The 22,685-nt window shown below is 44.2% G+C and overlaps 1 long non-coding RNA gene across 1 annotated transcript; it reads left to right on the top strand.

Moving 5' to 3' along the window:
* The first annotated feature begins 20,610 nt into the window (after positions 1-20,610).
* Positions 20,611-21,189, top strand: LOC132824219 (uncharacterized). Its single transcript, XR_009645648.1, has 2 exons — positions 20,611-20,700; positions 20,861-21,189. It is a non-coding gene; the product is annotated as an uncharacterized LOC132824219 (long non-coding RNA).
* The last annotated feature ends 1,496 nt before the right edge of the window (positions 21,190-22,685 follow it).

The following is a 22,685-nucleotide window of genomic DNA, read 5'->3' as shown; positions in this document are numbered from 1 at the left end:
CACTGTACTTTTGTATTTTTATACTTGAGTACATGTGACAATAAAATCTAATTCTAATAAATCTTCTCTGAACTGCTTCCAACATATTGACAGTCTTCTTTAAATAAGAAAACTAATTCTGTACACAGTGATCCAGATATGGTCTCACTAATGTTTTGTCTAACTGAGGAAAATCTCCCTACTTTTGTATTAGATTCACCTTGCAATAAGTAATAACATTCTATTAGCTTTCCTACTACTTGCTGCACCTCCATAATATTTTACAATTTTGCACAACTGTCTGCATTTCAGATCTCCTTCCTCTCTTCGTATTTAGTTGAAAGCCTTTTAATGTTCCTGTCAAAATGGACAATTTTACGCTTTCCCATGTCCTACTCCATTTACCAGACCTTTGTTCATTCAGTCCCATTCATCAGTGAGGCTGATCTACAGTTCCTTTTATACTGTAAACTATGAGACTTAGCGTTGCCTGATCTGTTTGAAGACATTCCTGAAGGTTTGGTAGTTTTGGATATCGTACTCATGGAGTTGTGTAGGTAGCTGTTGTGCAGCAGGTTCCAGAACTAGGACGCCACCTGAATGGTGAAAGAGTAGAGTTAAAGTCTAAGACATAGAATAGGGAGCGAAACTGGAGATGGGGAAGATGAGGGTAGGGAGGGTTATCCTCTCACTTCCTCCAAACTAAAGGAGTTGCCATGGGCATCCTCTCACTTCCTCCAAACTAAAGGAGTTGCCATGGGCACCAGCATGGGCCCCAGCTATGCCTGTCTCTTCGTAGGATATGTGGAACAGTCCATCTTCCTCAACTACACTGGCACCACCCCCCACCTTTTCCTCCGCTACATCGATGACTGTATCGGCGCTGCCTCGTGCTCCCACGAGGAGGTTGAACAGTTCATCAACTTTACCAACACCTTCCATCCCGACCTCAAATTCACCTGGACTGTCTCCTTCTCCTCCCTCCCCTTCCTAGACCTTTCCATTTCTATCTCGGGCGACCGACTCAACACAGACATCTACTATAAACCGACTGACTCCCACAGCTACCTAGACTACACCTTCTTCCACCCTGCCCCCTGTAAAAACTCCATCCCATATTCCCAATTCCTTCGTCTCCACCGCATCTGCTACCAGGAGGATCAGTTCCAATACCGTACAGCCTAGATGGCCTCCTTCTTCAAGGACCGCAGATTCCCCCCAGACGCGATCGACGATGCCCTCCACCGCATCTCCTCCACTTCCCGCTCCTCCGCCCTTGAGCCCCGCTCCTCCAACCGCCACCAAGACAGAACCCCACTGGTTCTCACCTACCACCCCACCAACCTCCGCATACAGCGTATCATCCGCCGTCATTTCCGCCACCTCCAAACGGACCCCACCACCAAGGATATATTTCCCTCCCCTCCCCTATCAGCGTTCCACAAAGACCATTCCCTTTGTGACTCCCTCGTCAGGTCCACACCCCCCACCAACCCAACCTCCACTCCCAGCACCTTTCCCTGCAACCGCAGGAAATGTAAAACTTGCGCCCACACCTCCTCCCTCACTTCCCTCCAAGGCCCCAAGGGATCCTTCCATATCCGCCACAAGTTCACCTGCACCTCCACACACATCATCTATTGCATCCGCTGCACCCGATGTGGCCTCCTCTACATTGGGGAGACGGGCCGCCTACTTGCGGAACGCTTCAGAGAACACCTCTGGGACGCCCGGACCAACCAACCCAACCACCCCGTGGCTCAACATATTAACTCTCCCTCCCACTCCACCGAGGACATGCAGGTTCTTGGACTCCTCCATCGGCAGAACATAACAAACGACGGCTGGAGGAGGAGCGCCTTATCTTCCGCCTGGGAACCCTCCAACCACAAGGAATGAACTCAGATTTCTCCAGTTTCCTCATTTCCCCTCCCCCCACCTTGTCTCAGTCGGTTCCCTCAACTCAGCATCGCCCTCCTAACCTGCAATCTTCTTCCTGACATCTCCGCCCCCACCCCACTCCAACCTATCACCCTCACCTTGACCTCCTTCCACCTATCACATCTCCATCGCCCCTCCCCCAAGTCCCTCCTCCCTACCTTTTATCTTAGCCTGCCTGGCACATTCTCCTCACTCCTGATGAAGGGCTCTGGCCCGAAATGTCGAACTTCCTGTTCCTTGGATGCTGCCTAACCTGCTGTGCTTTAACCAGCAACACATTTTCAGCTCTGATCTCCAGACCTCACTTTTTACTCGAGGGTTTTGCTGAGGCACAACTAGCAGTTGGAGGAGGTAAGATTTACCAGTAACAAGTCATAAGTGATTGAAATTATGCCATTAACTCAGAAATTATATTCTTTGCCATGCTGTGCTATGAAAGAGTATTTTACAGTCTGCTTTGTATGTGCAGCTAATCACAGTCTGCACCTCACCTGAAAGGCTGTTGGCACCATCCTGTTTAAATGTAGGAATGTGTGGGATCTGCTTAGTCTAGTGAGATGCAGGAAAACCACTTGCTGATTTAATGAGATGAGTTTCTTGTATTCAACAAGAAATCATTTATTGTGTGATAGCCTATGATAGGTTACATTGACATGTAAGACTTCATTTGAGAAACTATGAAAAGGACCAAGATGTCAGCTCTTAATCCTCTGCGACCCTAAGCTACTCTGTACATCAATCAATATCGTTATCTTACTGCATACTGCTTGTGGCAGTCCTCAGTACTAATCCTTTCTGATCCAAATGCAACCATTGGCTAAGGTAAAGAAAACGGTAATCAGTAATAGATTTTCTAGGTGATTGTAATTATTTTTACATGTAATTGCAGACACCTTCATGAAATATACTATTAATTGAATTATTGAAAACTACAATGTTTACAGAGTTCATATAATCTAGAAAATACAATATGCTGAATAGATATTTGAGGGCAGAATGGTGGCACAGTGGTTAGCACTGCTGTCTCACAGTGCCAGAGATCCGGGTTCAATGCCTGCCTCAGGCGACCCACTGTGTGGAGTTTGCACATTGTCTGCGTGGGTTTCCTGCGAGTGCTCCGGTTTCCTCCCACAGTCCAAAGATGTGCTGGTTAGGTGAATTGGTCATGCTAAATCGCCCATAGTGTTAGGTGAAGAGGAATGGGTGGGTTGCAGGTCGGTGTGGACTTGTTGGGCCGAAGGGCCTGTTTCCACACTGTAAGTAATCTAATCTATAATATTACTAAAAATGTCTTACCTATATTTAAAATGTAACCAACTAAGTGCATGATATTGTATTAATCCAGAAAGGTATAAAAGCTACAGAGTCATGAAAATGTGAAGGTTAATTTGTCCTGACACAGGTTGAGAAAACAACAGTGTAAAATGCAAAGAGGCATTCTTTAATAATGCATACATCGGAATTTTTTGATCAGATGTTTCTGACCCAATGGAGAAGGAATCAGGTACTAGATCTGGTTCTGGAAATGAAGTGGGACAAATGGATTGTGTTTCAGTGAGGAGCTCTTGGGAAATGGTAGTGAACATAATATTGCTAGGTTGATTGTAGTTATAGAAAAGGACAAGGAATAAGCAAAGATTAAAAATACTGAACTGTAAGAGGTTACATTTCAGTGAGTGGATGTGGGATCTGGAGTGCACAAGCTGCCATATAGGGCACATTTCTTCTTTTGCCCTTTTTGTTTTTATTTTGAAAAAAAGGTGTGGGGGAGGCAGGAATGAGTGACAATTGGAATGATTTGTAAAATGTTATGTAGAACACGGTGTCAGATATTAGACCAAGATCTTTACAGAAATTACTCATCTTTTGTTTTAGTGGACTGGAGCAGCTACTCCAAGACAGCAATGTGACTCTTACAGAACGTTTATTGTGTCTTATTGTAATGACTGTGTCCAAAAATGTAGTGTGAATATAATAGAAAATGATGTCCCCAGGATAATTGTGGTATGATCAACCAGTTGTCATGGTATGTGTAGATGCACTTAATAAATGAAAGAAAATGGAACTTCTGAATGATCTGGCAACAGTGTACTGGGCGGGGGTGTCATAGAACATAGAAAAATACAGCGCAGTACAGGCCCTTCGGCCCTCGATGTTGCGCCAATCCAAGCCCACCTAACCTACACTAGCCCACTTTCCTCTATATGCCTTTCCAATGCCCGTTTAAATGCCCATAAAGAGGGAGAGTCCACCACTGTTACTGGCAGGGCATTCCATGAACTCACGACTCGTTGAGTAAAGAATCTACCCCTAACATCTGTCCTATACCTAGCACCCCTTAATTTAAAGCTATGCCCCCTCGTAATATCTGACTCCATATGAGGAAAAAGGTTCTCATGGTCAACCCTATCTAAACCCCTAATCATCTTGTACACCTCTATCAAGTCACCCCTAAACTCCAACGAAAACAGCCCCAAGTGCCTAAGCCTTTCCTCATACGATCTTCCTACCATACCAGGCAACATCCCGGTAAACCTCCTCTGCACCTGTTCCAGTGCCTCCACATCCTTCTGATAGTATGGCGACCAAAACTGCACACAATACTCCGGATACGGCCGCACCAGAGTCTTATACAACTGCAACATGACCTCAGGACTCCGGAACTCAATTCCTCTACCAATAAAAGCCAGTACACCATTTGCCGCCTTCACAGCACTATTTACCTGGGTGGCAACTTTCAGAGATCTGTGTACTTGGACACCAAAATCCCTCTGCTCATCCACACTACCAAGTATCCGACCATTAGCCCAGTACTCCCATCTTATTGTTACTCTTACCAAAGTGAATCACTTCACACTTAGTGACATTGAACTCCATTTGCCACCTATCTGCCCAGCTCTGCAGCTTAAGTATATCCCGCTGTAACCTGCCACATCCTTCCTCACTGTCAACAACGCCACCGATTTTCGTATCATCTGCAAACTTGCTCATCCAACCTTCTAGCCCCTCCTCCAGGTCATTTATAAAAATGAAAAACAGCAATGGTCCCAAAACAGATCCTTGCGGAACACCACTAGTAACTGCACTCCAAGATGAACCTTTACCATCAACTACTACCCTCTGTCTTCTTCCAGCCAGCCAATTCCTAATCCAAACCTCCAACTCCCCCTCAATGCCATACCTCCGTTTTTTTTGCAGTAGCCTACCATGGGGAACTTTATCAAACGCCTTACTAAAATCCATATACACCACATCTACCGCTTTACCCTCGTCCACCTCCTTAGTCACCTTTTCAAAGAATTCAATAAAGCTTGTGAGGCACGACCGGCCCTTCACAAAACCATGCTGACTATCCTTGATCACATTATTCCTATCCAGATGTTCATAAATCCTATCCCTTACAACTCTCTCTAAGACTTTGCCCACAACAGAGGTAAGACTCACCGGCCTATAGTTCCTAGGGCTATCCCTACTCCCCTTCTTGAACAAGGGAACCACTTTTGCTATCCTCCAATCTTCTGGCACTATTCCTGTAGACAACGAGGACATAAAAATCAAGGCCAATGGCTCTACAATCTCCTCCCTTGCTTCCCAGAGAATCCTCGGATAAATGCCATCAGGCCCAGGGGACTTATCTACATTCACCCTTTCCAGAATTTCCAACACCTCTTCCCTACATATCTCAAAGCCATCCATTCTAATTAATTGTGACTTAATATTCACATCAGCAACAATGTCCTGTTCCTGAGTGAATACTGATGAAAAGTATTCATTCAGTGTCTCCCCAATTTCTTCAGCTTCCACACGCAACTTCCCACTATTATCCTTCACGGGACCTATTCCTATCCTAGTCGTCCTTTTATTCTTGACATACCTATAGAAAGCCTTTGGGTTTTCCCTAATCCTACCAATCAAGGACTTTTCATGTCCCCTCCTTGCTGCTCTTAGCTCTCTCTTTAGATCCTTCCTGGCTACCTTATAACTCTCAATCGCCCCAATTGAACGTTCACGCCTCATCTTTACATAGGTCGCCCTCTTCCCTTTAACAAGGGATTCCAATTCCCTCACAAGACTCTTTCCTCCCTGCCTGACAGGTACATACTTATCAAGGACACTCCGTAGTTGTTCCTTGAACAAGCTCCACATATCGATTGCACCCTTCCCTTGAAGCCTACTTCTCCAAGCCACGCATCCAAAGTCATGCCTCACCGCATCATAATTTCCCTGCCCCCAGCTATAACTCTTGCCTTGTAGTGCACACTTATCCCTCTCCATCACTAGAATAAAAGTCACCGAATTGTAGTCACTTTCCCCAAAGTGCTCACCTACCTCCAATTCTAACTCCTGGCCTGGTTCGTTACCCAGAACCAAATCCAGTATGGCCTCACCTCTTGTTGGCCTGTCTACATGTTGTGTCAGGAAACCCTCCTGCACACATTGGACAAACATCGACCCATCTAACATACTCGAGCTATAGCTTTCCCAGTCAATATCTGGAAAGTTGAAGTCCCCCATAACAACCACCCTATTACTTTCACTCTTCTCCTGAATCATCCTCGCAATCCTTTCTTCTACATTTCTAGGACTATTAGGAGGCCTGTAGAAAACTCCTAACAGGGTGACCTCACCTTTCCTATTTCTAAGCTCAGCCCAAACTACCTCAGATGACGAGTCTTCATCCATCGTCCTTTCCACTGCTGTAATACTATCTTTGACAAGCAATGCCACACCTCCCCCTCTTTTACCCACACCTCTGATCCTACTAAAACATTTAAACCCTGGAACCTGCAACAACCAATCTTGTCCCTGTTCCACCCATGTCTCCGTAATAGCCACAACATCGAACTTCCAAGTACCAACCCACGCTGCAAGTTCACCTACCTTATTTCGTATACTTCTCGCATTGAAGTATACACACTTCAAGCCACCTTCCTGTTTACAGGCACCCTCCTTCGAGATTGATGCCTGGTTCCTAACCTCTCTACACTCCAGGTCCTAAAACTACAGTCTAGGTTCCCATGCCCCTGCAGAGTTAGTTTAAACCCCCCGAAAGAGCACTAGCAAACCTCCCCCCAAGGATACTGGTGCCCCTCAGGTTCAGGTGTAGACCATCATGTTTATAGAGGTCCCACCTATCCCAGAAAGAACCCCAGTTATCCAGAAACCGGAATCCCTCCCTCCTGCACCATCCCTGTAGCCACGCATTTAACTGCTCTCTCTCCCTATTCCTCGACTCTCTATCACGTGGCACGGGTAACAAACCAGAGATAACAACTCTGTTTGTTCTAACTCTGAGCTTCCAACCTAGCTCCCTGAAAGCCTGCCTAACATCCTCACCCCTCTTCCTACCTATGTTGTTGGTGCCAATGTGGACCACGACTTCAGGCTGCTCCCCTTCCCCCTTAAGGACCCAGAAAACACGATCAGAGACATCACGTACCCTTGCACCTGGGAGGCAACATTCCAAACGTGAGTCTCTCTCGCCCCTACAAAACCGCCTATCTGTGCCCTGAACTATTGAGTCTCCAATAACTATTGCTCTGCTCTTCTCCACCCTTCCCTTCTGAGCAATGGGGATAGGCTCCGTGCCAGAGGCCTGAACCCCATTGCTTACCCCTGGTAAGTCGTCCCCCCCACAAGTATCCAAAATGGTATACTTGTTCTTGAGGGGAACGGCCGCAGAGGGTCTCTGCACTGGCTGCTTCCTCCCAGTCCTCCTCACTGTCACCCATCTGTCTACAATCTTTGGAGTTACTACTTCCCTAAAGCTCCAATCTATGACCCCCTCTGCCTCCCGAATGATCCTAAGTTCATCCAACTCCAGCTCTAGTTCCCTAACACGGTCTTGAGGAGCTGCAGATGGGTGCACTTCCTGCAAGTGTAATCAGCAGGGACGACCATGGCATCCCTCACCTCATACATGTTGCAAGAGGAACATTGCACTGCCTTCACTGCCATCCCTCTAAAAGTAACCCTTAAAAAAATACTAGGTCTAAACACGAGAATAAGCAAAATGGTCAATGGTCAATATCCTTAATTTGGCTAATTTGGAAAATAAACTTATGAACTTGACCCAACAAATCAAATGAGTGCTAGTAGGACTGAATACAGACAATCAGCAAGAGACTATGGGATAACTACGGAAAATCAGGCTAGCCACCACTTAAGTGCCCATACTAGAGGGTCTCACCACGATGATTAATCAGATCATCAGGGAGGACAGTGCAGCATCGACGGTAACTGGATGTTTGAACAGCTGAGGGAGGACCTCAGGCATCCTGGCTCAGTGATACATGCTGTATGCCTCTATGAACAGTTGGAACATGTGCTCCAGGAGACAGCCTACACCAACATCTCCAGCTGTCAGTTGCAGCAGCTGACCAAGGTGTGCCATAATGACAATTGCAAGGACACTCTTGGTGAAGTGTTGGGCTTGGTACTAGGGATTGTAATTATCCCGAGTGACAAAGTTGGATTCAGGACCTTTGAAGTCAAAAATATTGGAATTATTTTAAAAAAAGGTATTTGGATAGGTTAGCATGACACCCTCCCATAGGCTGTGGAGACACAGGCGACATTGATAGGACCGCTTTTAAGTAAATACAAACAAACAGGCCATGCTATTGTGCTCCTAGCCTGTCATCCATGAACTCAGTTCCTCTCATATCTGGCTGTGGTCCTAATTGCACTCACTTTCACAAACAGTATCTCAGGATACTGGCAGTTAAGGTTGCAGACTGGAAAAGACAGATATCCCAAGAGACTGACCGTTCCCCCTGAATAATACTGTGAACATACAGGTGGATGGAACTTCTGGTTTCTGGTTTGTAGTCGGTAATTTGCTGATTTTTAGGTGGTTCAAATCTCCCCCAGATCCCCAGTTCTGACACTGGACTTATTTAGGGAATGTAAAATTGAGAAGGCAGTAGACAGGTGTTTCAGGGCAGAAGAATCTCTCTGTTTATTTAACCACAAAAAGTAAGTGTAAAACAAGAAATAAAAAAAAGTCAAATGCAATAAAACAGTAAAATTGACATAATTATACAGAGCACAGTAATAAAATCCATTATCAAATTGAACAGCGGTTAAAACACTATTTGAAACTAAACAGCAGCTTCAATCACTGACACTTTCTTCAGGTCTCTTCTACCCTTGGGGTCCCTGCACTGTCACTACCCGCCTTCCCTCCCTGCTAGCTTGGTTGGAACCTTTGGGGTCTTGGGAGTTTCAGCTCCCCACTGGGGAAAACACCGTTTTAAAGTGCGTCTAGTTGCTGAGGTTCTTGCTGTTGGTTTTCTTGGCTTGGAACAGGTCTGTGTCTGGAAGCTGTTGTTTGGATTGTGCTTAGTTGGCTTCCTACCCTCTACACTGTCCTTTGTTCTGACGATGCTCTTGGTTTGTCTTCCTGATTCAGCTTCCCAGTTCAGCCTCTGGGGCTCTTGGTTCCAAAGCTGCGTGTTGGGATTAGAGCCTGTGGGGAAACTATTTCTGCAGGAGCTTGATGTTGGAATAGACTCTATCTCTCTCTCTCTCTCTCTCTCCCAGATCAGGGCTAGCAGTCATACAGACTGTGTGCCCCGTTATCTTCTCTCAAATCTGTGTTGCCATTGTGTTCCTGGTGTTCCCTTTGAGGTCAAATATCTTCATAATATTTTAGAGTAAGTGTGAGTGTATTTTGACTGAAGTTGAATGACTGGTATCTATGTGCATGGATACCTGTATTGATTAAAGTTGACTGTCTAGTATCTGCTGAGGCCCATTCAGTCAGGGCTGGATGGAGTTTAGGCATGATTGATTGTTCTCTTAGACAGAATGTGAGAATTGGATTTTTGGGCTGAACATTGGTTTTAGGCAGCTGGGACTGTATTTTCCCAGAGCATAGCCCAGCTGCCTTTTTACTTTTACAGTTAATTTAAAAACTCCAGGACTTTGGTCCAGATTTCAGAGTAGGGGAATTTTTGCTCAATCCTACAGAGTTGGCACTATTATCACTTCTATTTGTTTAGATTACTCAATGTTTTCTATGCACTGCAATTCTATATCGATCATCATGATGGAAGTTTCCCTTACATTTGCACGTCAAATAATATAACCAGGTTGAGCAATGTACACAATGACTTCCACATGAACATGTAGCCTCTCTGATAACAAATATAACCATCTTTTACAATTAGGTTTGAACTTCAGTCGCATTAGCTTTTTTCCATTCAAAAGGGAGGGATGTAGCAAAAACACTGGCTGCTAAAACACAGATTGCTAACTTGGCCAAACAGCAAGGGATGCTGGGTATAGTGGTGGAGTAAAACCCTGAATTCACAAAACCCGCACCCAGCCCTTATCCCTCTAAACTCTTCCTATTCATGTATCCATTCACATGTCTTTTAAATGTTGCAATTGTACCAGCCTCCACCACTTTCTCTGGCAGCTCATTCCATACACGTACCACCCTCTGCAATGAAAAGTTTGCCTCTTAGGTCCCTTTTAAATATTGCCTCCTCTCACCTTAAACCTATGCATTCCAGTTTTGGACTCCACTACCCTGGGAGTGGCTATTCACCTCACCTATGTCCCTCATGATTTTATAAATCTCTATATGGTCACCCCTCAGTCTCCAATGCTCCAGGAAAATAGCCCCAGCCTGTTCAGACTTTCCCTATAGCTCAAACTGTCCAACCCTGGAAACATGTTTGAAAAGGTTCCATAACAGAGAGACCAGAATTGCATGCAGTATTCAAAAGGTGGCTGAACCAATATCATGGGTGGGATGTGGGTGTAAGGGGAGCTACAGGTAAAGGGAGTGGCGTGTGCAGGGTGGTGAAATGGGGATAGGGGAAGATAAGTAGAGGATACGACGTGATTGAACAATGGGAGAAATGAATCTGGTAGATGGCTGGAAGGAATGGAAGCGAGGGGGAGGGGTTGGAAAAGGAGTCGGGGGAATGGAAGGGAGGTTATTTGAAATTAGAGAATTCAAAGATGAGTCTTCCAGGCTGTAGGCTGCCCAGATGGAAGATGAGGTGTTGTTCCTTCAATTTGCGGTTTGGTTCATTGTGGCAAAGGAGGAGGCCAAGGATGGTCACGTCAGAAAGGGAGTGGGAAGGGGAATTAAAATGGCGGTGACTTGGACATCTGGTTGGCCTCTGTGGGCCCGGCTGCGATGCTTGGTGTTTACATGTGGTTTCCACAATGTAGAGAAGACCAAATTGGGAGCACCGGATACAGTCAACTAGGTTGGAGGAGAGGCAGGTAAACTTCTATCCCACCTGGATGGACTGTTTGCAGCCCTGGGTGGAGGTGAGGGGGTTGCTGTGTTCTTTCAACCTCCTGCTTGTCCACCTTAGATTCCAGCATCTGCAGTTTAGTTGTCTCTAACCAATGTCCAGTACAGCCACACATGAACTCCCAACTCCCATACTCCTATGCATTGACCAATAAAGGCAAGTACTCTAAACAGTTTCTTCACTATCTTGTCTATCCGCGACTTTACTTTCAAGGAACTATGAACATGCACTCTAAGGTCTCTTTGTTCAGCAACACTCCCCAGGACCTTATCTTGAAGTGTATAAGTCCTAATTTGCCTTTCCACGGTTGCACAGTGGTTAGCACTGCTGCCTCCTAGCACCAGCAACCTGGGTTCAATTCCTGCCTCAGGCGACTGACTGTGTAGAGTTTGCACATTTTACCCGTGTCTGCGTGGGTTTCCTCTGGGTGCTCCGGTTTTCTCCCACAGTTCAAAACTGTGCAGGTTAGGTGAATTGGCCATGCTAAATTGCCCGTAGTGTTAGGTGTAGGGGAATGGGTCTGGGTGGGTTGCGCTTCAGTGAGTTGGTGTGGACCTGTTGAGCTGAAGGGCCTGTTTCCACACTGTAAGTAATCTAATCTAAGCAAAATGCAGCACTTCACATTTACCTAAATTAAACTCTATTTGCCACTCCTCGGCCCATTAGCCCATCTGATCAAGGTCCTAAAGTACTCTAAAGTAACTTTCTTCGTTGTCCATTACACCATCAGTTTTGGTGTCATCTGCAAACTTACTCACCATACCTTCTATGTTCACATCCAAATCATTTATATAATGATGAAACACAGTGGAGCTAGCATTCATTCTTGTAGCATATCACTAGTCACAGGCCTCCAATCTGAAAGGGAACCCTTCACTACCAGCCTCTGTCTCCTACCTTCCAGCCAGTTCTGTATTCAAATAGCTAGTTCTTCCTGTATTCCATGTGATCTAACCTTGCTAACCAGTCTACCATGAGGAACCTTGTTGAACACCTTACTGAAGTCCATATAGATCACATCCACCACTCTGCTCTCATCAAGCCTCTTTGTTACTTGTTCAACAAACCCAATTAAGTTTGTGAGACATGATTTCCCACGCATAAAGCCATCTTGACTATTCCTAATCAGTCTTTGCCTTTCCAAATACATGTACATCCTGTCCCTTAGGATCCCTTTCAAAAACTTGCCCACCACCAATGTCTGGCTCACTGGTCTATAGTTCCCTGGCTTTTCCTTATCACCTTTCTTCAGTAGTGGCACCACATTCGCCAACCTCCAGTCTTCTGGCACTCCTCCCGTGGCAATCAAGGACATAAATATCTCAGCAATGGGCCCAGCAATCACTTCCCTCATTTCTCACAAAGTTTTCTAGGGTGCATGTGATCCGATCCAGGGGATTTTTCTAACTTTATTTATTTTAACATGCCCAGCACCTCCTCCTCTATCATATGGACATTTTAAATATGTTGTTTCTTAGTTTCCCCACAATTTCTCACTTCCATATTCTTCTCCACAGTGAAATGCAAAATATTCATTCATTCTCCTGTTGTTCCTCATAAATGTGCCTTATGAATCTTTATGAGGCCATACTCTCTCACTAGTTCCTCTTTTGTCCTTAATGTATTTATAGAATCTCTTTGGTTTCTCCTTAACCCTTTTTTGCCCGCCTGAATTCCCTCTTAAGTATACTTCTATTGCCTTTATAATTTTTTAGGGGTTCACTTGATCTCTGCTGTCTATACATGTTTCCTTCTTTTTCTTAATCAAAACCTCAATATCTCTAGTCATCCATCATTCCCTACAACTGCCAGCCTTGCCCTTCACCCTAACAAGAACATACAGTCTCAGGATTTTTGATTTCTCATTTTTGAAGGCTTCCCATTTCCCACCTGTCCCTTCCGCTGTGAATATCTGCCCCCAATCAACTTTTGAAACCACATATGTGCTGTCTTTGTCCTTTGAAATGGAATTGACTGTGGGTTTGGAAGATGTTGTCTAAGGATTTTGGATTAATTTCTGCAGTGCCTCTTGTAGATAGTACACACTGCTCCGGTGATGGACAGAGTGGGTGCTTGTGGGTGTGGTCTAGTGACTCTTCATCAGAAACTGGATCATTTGGGCGTGAAACGTTCAATCTGTTTTCACTCTACAGATATTGCCAGACCTGCTGTAGTTTGTCAGCACTGCTTGTTTTTGTTTCTTTTTCCTTCTTCACTTTCTAACTTGATCTGACAGCAACAATTACATTTAAAACAAGAAATAACAGTTGAGTTACATAAGCTCGGTCAAAGACTTTGAGAGACAAGTAGGCAAAAAAAAGCCCAACTATTTATTGCAACGCATATAAGAGTTCACTAAAGGACATTTGAAGAAAGCCCTGCCTTAAGGTCGAAGTAAAAAGGAGAGTACATTTAATGATTACGGAAAGAACTGTATATATATTCAATAGTCAACTGAATGCCATGCAATCTCTTAAACTATCTCCATAAACAGTATGAACAGGCATTCTGAGGTCTACGGGAATGGAAGAACAATACAAAGTGCCCTGGTACACTGCCTTGCGGATCTCAGCTTGTTGCAATGTTAAAAATCTGGAACTCCCTTCCTTACTGCATTGTGGATATCTACAGTCACAAAGGACAGTAAGTTAATCAAGGTAAATTCAAATGGGCATTAAAACTGGCCTAGCTGCTGACACCCACATCCCATTACATGATGAGGAAAAATAAATAAACTCTCAGCAAGATACGACTTCTTGTTGGCATTCCTCCAATACCTCACTTGCGATGACTTGTTTTATCCAGAAGTCAAGCTGAGCACTAGAATACTGGCTGACAATTTTACAATTATAATAACTTATCAAGACAATTAGTTTATTAGAAAACTCAATATAACCATAAGAAACAAGCGCAGCGCTTCACGTGTCTGCCTTTGTTGACTGCTCCCTTTTTCCTGTTGCTTTCCAGGGGAAAAATGCAAAATTATTTCATATCTCAGCTGGAGATTCTTGTGAAAATGAGTAGTGCTTTGAATGTAAAATACATTTTAAAATTAATTCATTGGGGTAAACAGAAAAATTATCCTCACAATGCCATATGGAAACCATCCCCTGTCTTTAGATTAGATTAGATTCCCGACATTGCGGAAACAGGCCCTTTGGCCCAACAAGTCCACACCGACCCTCCGAAGAGCAACCCACCCAGACCCATTCCCCTACATTTACCCCTGACTAATGCATCTAATGCTATGGGCAATTTAGCATGGCCAATTCACCTGACCTGCACATTTTTGGATCGTGGGAGGAAACCCACGCAGACATGGGGAGAATGTGCAAACTCTACAGACTGTCCCTGGCACTGTGAGGCAGCAGTGTTAACCACTGTGCTACCGTGCCACCCTTCATCAGGGATCGCTGTACTCCCATGACTGCCATGTTTTTCCAACGCAGTGATATTCCAAGAAGAGAATAATGTACAATCATTGCACATCAGGCCAAGAATTAGATGTGTTGGGTCACTCCCTAGTTTGTCATGCTTTACCACTATCATTCCACCTTTGGCATAGTGACTGACTAGCACTTTCACTTCCCATTGGTGGATTTCCTTACAGTTCAAGAATTTTTATGACTCAAAATGTTACTCTGATTCTAATGAGAACATTTGGGGTTATAGTGGAATGGATGGTATTGATCACATACTCATTAAAGACAGTTAGTCAAAACATTTGTATTTGTCAAGTTATCTTTAATACTTTGACAGGTCTTGGATACCCTAAGTTTGGAATTCCAATCATGCCAGCCAACATTTTGTCGGAAAGCTTTATGACACAGACTGTGCACACAAAATCCCTGAAATGTCTTTTTATTTAACAAATGCAGCATTAAGGATACAAAATGCTTATCATCCAACAGATAGAAGCGTGAAGAATTTAAAAGTGCTGTTCTCTTTTTAAAAAAAAAGCAATGCCTAACAGCAGGTCCTGGCATATAGATTTGCATATTTTACGGCAATGAAAATATCCCTGATCCAAAACTGCAATCCAGTGTTTGTTTTGAGTAATGTCTCAGGAAAGACAACACAATGTAATACTTGATAAGACAGGGTTAGACCACATCTCTTGGATGTTTACAACCAAGAACCATTTTGAAATCTAAAATGCACATCCCTGCAGCTAGATTTGATGGGGCATTCTATTCCATGCACTCTTCCATTCTCATCTCTTCTTCCAGTTAAAATATCAGCAGGGAGCTCACAAATCAGGAAGCTAGCTGGACCCACAGCCATATTATGCTAAATGCAGCATTAAGTGTTTAAGATACAGGTTTCCACTTCTCCTAAGGAGGACGTTCTGCTGTAGAGAGTTGCCGGTGATTCTGGGTTGGGCAGCAGCACCAAGTCAAGTGGAGCTACCTGCTGAAACTACAGGTTGTCCTCAAATAAGTGAGACATTATGGAGCTGAACTTCAAGCTAATCTGGTGTATCGGCAGGCCTGCCTGCTGTTGTCTAGAGAGGGGGCTTTGGGTTTGAGACTTGTAGTTTCTGGGTTTGAGAGGTTGCGGAGGGCATGAAGGGCATAATCTTAATAGGCAAATAGACACTGTTGGTTTTGGTGGGTTCATCCTCACAATTATCTAATAAAGACAGTTGGCAACTTGTAGCAATGATTGTTTCATGAGTTTGTTAAGATAGTTTGGCAGCACAGTGGATAGCACTGCTGCCTTACAGCGCCAGAGACCTGGGTTCAATTCCTGCCTCAGGCAACTGTGTAGAGTTTGCACATTCTCCTGGCGTCTGCATGGTTTCCTCCCACAGTCCAAAAGTGTGTAGGTTAGGTGAAGTGTCCGTGTAGGTTGCTGTTTGGAGGGTCAGTGTGGATTTGTTGGGCGGAAGGGCCTGTTTCCACACGGTAAGTAATCTAATCTATATTAGTTCATTAGACATTGAAAGTTCTAATATGGGTGGGATAGTGGCAGGAAGACCATGCACTGCATTTAATTTAACCCACTTCAAATACACCATTTGGGTGATGGTGAAGGTAAGGTTTGCTGTAAAGTCATTTTGAAGTGCTAGCATTGTAGTGCAAGCATAAAGGTTGCCCACTGGGTGATGTTTAATCTCTCTACTGTGGCAAATTTGACTGCTTCCCACAGTTTCGCATTCTAGGATAATCTCTTAAAAGTAACTCACACAGATCACTTCCAGATCAAAAAAAAGCTCACAAAATGGAACTAACAGAAGTAAATAACAAGCAAGTTCCATATGTTTTTGGTCAAGTGGATATTGTTTTCCCTACAGCAGAAGGTGATGTTTTGGACCAGGGCTATTCATCAGTGACCTCAAATCAAGAATTCTGAAACTGTGTTTTTCCTTGACTCAGGAGCAGCTACTACCGTGCTGCCTGTAATGTTTGAATGCCCTCAACCATTAGAAGATTAAAAGACGATATCTTCCAGTTAAAAAACATTTTGAAGCAGTAACTATTTACAATGATTAATTCATTAAAGAGCCTGTTTTAGTCTTACAGATTGATAACGAATCCTTGTTGGGTGTTCTTTACTGGCTACCAGACATTCCAACCCAAATTAAAGGCAATCCAGCCAAAATAACCACTGTATTCTGTTCTGTGAGGAATTGTTAGTCCAAGATAAGGATTGCATTCCATTTTGTGAGGTTTTCCTGAGCTTTTCCAAAAGTTTAAGCAGCAATATGTTCCCCCTCTGTTAGTTCTGTTGGAAGAGGATGATCTTCTTTCTTCTTCAGAGATTCCAGTCTGTGTGACATAACCACGAGTGATCCTGATAACACGCTACCATCAGGCTTAGTTTCCTCATTCCAGGAAGTAAACCCTATGACATTGCTTATTTGCTTCTTAATGCTGAACATAAATGTTCCTACAATATTCTTCCAGGTCAAAGTATTAATCTAGACAGAATTCTTCACCTAGACATACAATGAAGCCAATCTATATAACGAGCAGCGCAAATGAAGAAAGCCAACATTTGGAAGGAGTGATGGATGTTCTGGAATCTTCAGCTTTATGAGGTGGTTAAACTAGTTTTTCACTGGACAACACAAAGTGTATGTTCCTTATGCATCCGTCGAAGAGTGCTGCAGAAAAAGAAATTCTGCTGATGCAGAAAAATCTCTCAGAAATACACAAGTACAAGGATGATGTTTTACTTTGATATTTGAGACCAGAAAAGCCTTTGGGCTGAAATTTACGGTTTTGGATGAATCTGAGTTGTGTCACTTTATTATAAGATTATTTGCTGTGAATTCTCTCATTGTATCTTGCCAAACTCACCTCTTTAATTACACACAATGCTTTTATGGCATCTCTCTCATCCGATTTACACACCATCTTACCATGCAATATTCTCAGAATGAACACTGTTCAGAACATATCCACTAAATGACTGACACCTTTGAGCCCATGCTATCTTTAAAAGGCTGCAGTGCACCTGGACAAGCACTGGCATTCTGAAACTGCTCCACTTGGTCAAGGACAGAGTCTAGGCATGATGGAGTAGAGGAAAATGGCACCATGTTTTCCAGCAGGGACCTAGAGCTGCTAAAGGAGAGGCATCCAATTCCTGGAGAATCAATAATGGAAGCAACACAAGCAGAACCTGCAAAGCTGGTCCCAACTCACCACCCAGGTCAGTGCCATATCTGGGGTGCAGGGAATTAGTCTGCAGCAGAGTTAAGAAAATCAATGACTTTCTCTCTTCTGCCAGGGTAAATGCTCCATTTTTCTTTCTGATACCTCATATTCACTCTATTTCTGTCACTGCATCCACCGCCCAACCAAGGTTCATACAACATTCATGATTGTCTGCAACGTTTTCCCTCACTTGCTCATGAACCCTCCAAAACCTTGCACACCAGCATGCCCTTTGCACTGCCTCCTAGGTCACTCCGAAAATCTCACCACCCTTTCCCCACATGCACCAGCACGAACAGCATGTTACCTGTCATTCCCTTGCTTTTTATTGTTACAAGGAAAGACAGCCCAGAACCATACAGAAAAAGCCCAAATGGCTAAGAGGATGGCCAACATTCACATCTTCACCCCTACATAGAGTGCTCGCATGGTAGAACACTGGGAGCATTCCTGCAGGATGCCTAAAGGTCCAAGTCCTGCCAAGTGAGTGAATACTATGCTTCAGTCCACTGCCACTCTCACATTAATCACACTTCAGTCCCATTCAGTGCAAATATTTCTGACCATTGGCCATGATGTTGTCTCTGTCTTATGCCTTACAGCCAGCCTCCCAAGGATCTCAGCAAAGAAATACCTAGCTCCCTCAGGAGTGCCTTTCTGCACCTCTAAGGACAAGAGAAACCAAGATTGCCTCCAGTACCCCACCCTCCCCCACCCACTCCACTTGCTCTGGGAGTGTAGGCTGGGAGAGAGTAAAAGCACATTCTGGGGAACCCCTTTCTGTGACAGCTCAGCAACTGGCCGAGGAAGAAATGAACCAGGCCCCTGGCACTTGGAGGATTGCCAGAGACCAGGTACCTGCTCTGGAGACCAGACAGAAGATGACCCCGTAATGTCTGCAATCAGAGACTGTGGAGCAGAAGCAGCAAACAGGAATGTGGGGTGCTATGGCACTCGTTGCCCAGAAGCTGCAGCAGTGCAGCGAATCCTGTGACTAAGTGGCTGCTTCCATGGACAGGTCAGTGGCTGCCAAAGGAGTCAAGCCAGGCCACCCTCTGAGGCCCCTGGAAAGGTGTATACACCCCCTCAGCCATTGGCCCTCAGGAATGCACGGTGACAGTTAGCTGAGGAAGTGTGACCGCTGACCAGGTGCTCCCTCCTCAGGAAGAGATAGGGTAGTGCAGGAGACATGCAATCTGGTGGTAGAATAATACACAACTCTTCGGCTGTTTCCACTCAGGCAACTGGATGTGATGGCTGGATCATTCACCTCTGACCCTGGGAAGTTGAACTTACCTCTGGATCTTGCTCTGACAAACGTCCAGCACCAATGGGCACCACAGCAAAGCAAGCTGCATCCACCCCAGCTGTTGAAGAAAGAGGTGCACTAAGATGCAGTAGAGAGGAGAGAAAGAACAAAAACATGTTTACAGCACTTTGGGTGACAGGGGCTTAGATTACTTACAGTGTGGAAACAGGCCCTTCGGCTCAAAAGGTCCATAACGACCCACCCACATCCCTACACCTAACCCTACAGGCAATTTAGCATGGCCAATTCACCTAACCTGCACATTTTTGGATTGTGGGAGGAAACTGGAGCAAACCCACACAGACAGGGGGAGAATGTGCAAACTCCACACAGACAGTCGCCTGAGGCAGGAATTAAATCCAGGTCTCTGGCACTGTGAGGCAGCAGTGCTAACCACTGTGCTACCATGCCACTTGTTTGTCACTATCAGTTTATGTATACCCGTTTGTGATTCTACCTCACATGGTTGTTAGTCTGTCTCTGTGTTGGTGTGAAACACATTGTCAAACCAATTGGCATGATGTCAAGGCCACAGACATGGCTCAATGCAGGGATCTGTTCTGAGAGCCTATTGGCCCAGCTGGAATCATGGAGACAATAATGCAAATACATGGTGTTGAGTCATGTTGAGACCTTAGGGCCTCCTCATCCAACATTGCTAAAGTTTTGCTCCACTTGTGTATAAAGGCGTAGCTGACCATGAGAATATCATTGTTGTGGAATTTCCAAAGAGCAGGCAGCTCGCATGCCTGTGTACTGTACATTGCCTGGGCTTGTCAACAACATTCTTTCCCTTCAAAAGCACAACAATTGTCAATTGCTACAACCCTTTTCTGTCACAAGCTAAGCCACTCACTTGGACCACACTGGGAGTGCTTGCAGGTATTTTCTTAGTCAGGATGTGTTAATGAGCTCCAATGAGCCACATCCCCTTCCTAGTAGCTATCCTAGTAGCAACAGGGTGATACAGTTGTTGGCATTAATGCCTCACAATGTCAGGGATCCGGATTCAATTCCACCCTTGGGCAACTGTCTATTTGGGGTTTGTACATTCTCCCCGTGTCTGCATGGACTTCCTCCAGATGCTCCAGTTTCCTCCCACAGTACAATGATGTGCGGGTAATGCATGGTTACGGTGTCAGGAGTCGGTCTGAGTAAGATACTCTTGAGGGTTAAATTTGACTTGATGTGCTGAATGGCCTGCTTCTACATTATAGGAATTTTGTAAATTCAATTTATGCAATTCTGAAATATGAAATGCTTATCTGTATGGTTATGCTGTTTCTTAAAATGTGTGTGGTGATAAGAACAATGCCAGGAAACTGAGAATCAAAACTGATCCTCCCAATTTCTAAGGAAATAAAAACTGAAAGTGAGAATAAAATTTGTGGAGTTTCATCTAATTGCAACAATTAAAATGAAGTCGGGACTTCAGAGCTCAGTAGATGTTTTCAGTTCCAGTGCAGTACAGGAAGGCTGAATCAAAAAGGCTAGGTTCAGAGTCTGAGAATAAGTAAACAGACAGGTACTACAGCTGTTTTTGTTAGTTGAAGATAACTGAAGTGGGTATTTACCATTCTGTGATGTTTGTCTTTATAACTTGCTTCTTGTTTTTTCTGACTTCCGGTTATACTATCTATAACTGTAATATAACTTTTTTCTTCATTTCTCAATTCTGTACAAAGGATGAAAGGCTCATGCCCGAAATGTTTATTCTCCTGTTCCGTGGATGCTGCCTGACCTGCTGCGCTTTTCCAGCAACACAATTTCAGCTCTGATCTCCAGCATCTGCAGTCCTCACTTTCTCCTATTGTATTTAGGTACTCTGTACCTAAGATGGCGCTGTTTGTTGGTTCCATTGTTACAATAACTAATCTGTAACTGAAAAAGCTGTACCTAGATACCTTTGTACTCAAGGTGGTGCTGTAAGTGGTGACTTATAACTTTTCACTGTACTGGTTTGAGTAATTGTGACAATAAAGTGAATTACTTAATTAAGTAATTAATTCATTAATTAATTCATTCATGTTATCTTTGATGAAGACGGTTCTGCTTTTAGCTGGATTGACTGTGTGCTGCTGTCAGCTGGGGATCAGACTGGCTCCTTGAAGGAGAAGACTTTGTGAAGGAGACTGAGTTTTGAAGGAATTTGTGACTGAGATTTGTGACAGATATGCTGAATGGACCAGTCAATCCTGAGATCTTTTTCCATTGTGTTGTCAACTCTTTCCTTCGAGCAATTTAGACAGCTTTGACCAGATTAGATTAGATTAGATTACTTACAGTGTGGAAACAGGCCCTTCGGCCCCACAAGTCCACACCGACCCGCCGAAGCGTATACCACCCAGACCTATACTCCTACATTTACCCCTTCACCTAACACTACGGGCAATTTAGCACGGCCAATTCACCTAACCTGCACATTTTTGTACTGTGGGAGGGCACCCGGAGGAAACCCACGCAGACACGGGGAGAATGTGCAAACTCCACACAGAGAGTCGCCTGAGGCGGGAATTGAACACAAACACAAGCCAGACCAATGCAAAACAATCCCAACTTTATTTGGAACAAAGTTACAATAATCTTTTATATGAAACATACTATCGGCTAAGCCTGTTTGACTCCTTAAGGTTACAACACTTCCCGAGTCTTTTATAAATTTACACAGTCTCTCTCTCTCTCTCTCTCTGTCTCTGGGTCTGCAAAGCTGCTTTCTTCCTTTCTCACTCTGCTAAAAATCACATAACACCAGGTTATAGTCCAACAGGTTTATTTGGAAGCACTAGCTTTCGGAGCGGGCTTTCATCAGGTGGTTGTGGAGCAGGACCATAATACCCAGAATATATAGCAAAAGGTTACATGCAACTGAAATCTTGGATACTTATTAAAAGAATGAAGCCACAAGTTTCCATAGTTTAAAACTGAAAAATCTTTACTATATAAGAGTCAGACAAGGGAAACAGCAACTACTTTCCTAGGCAATCGCTTATAGTCTAAAAACCTTAAACAGCATCATTCAAACATGAAGTACAAACTATAAATTGTATATTAATTGCACATTAAGTGCACAATTGTAGCAGCTGCTAAAACACAGATAAGTTGCTAACTTGGCAAAATGAGAAGGGATACTGGGTACATTGGCCAAGTAAAATTGTGAAATTGCAAAACCCACACACCAGACACTGTGCAAACACAGCAGCCAGGTACTAATAGCATTAGCATAATGCAAAAAAAAAGTTATCCTGAACAGACATACCCCAACAACTTGGTGAAAGTGAGGATTGCAGATGCTGGAGATTAGAGTTGAGAGTGTAGTGCTGGAAAAACACAGCAGGTCAGGCAGCATCCGAGGAGCAGGAGAGTCGACGTTTCAGGGAAAAGCCCTTCACCAGGAATGAGGCAGTGGGCCAAGGGGATAGTATGATCCCCCAACACCTTCTGCACTGAACAAAGGTTGGCCCAGACAGGAAGACACAGGGTCCTGCTACACAAAGAAATGAATGGTGGTGT

The sequence above is a fragment of the Hemiscyllium ocellatum genome, chromosome 18, assembly GCF_020745735.1.
Source record: "Hemiscyllium ocellatum isolate sHemOce1 chromosome 18, sHemOce1.pat.X.cur, whole genome shotgun sequence".
Lineage (NCBI taxonomy): Eukaryota > Metazoa > Chordata > Chondrichthyes > Orectolobiformes > Hemiscylliidae > Hemiscyllium > Hemiscyllium ocellatum.
Note: the sequence above shows the minus strand (reverse complement) of the source record. Positions and strands in the feature narration are given on the sequence as shown.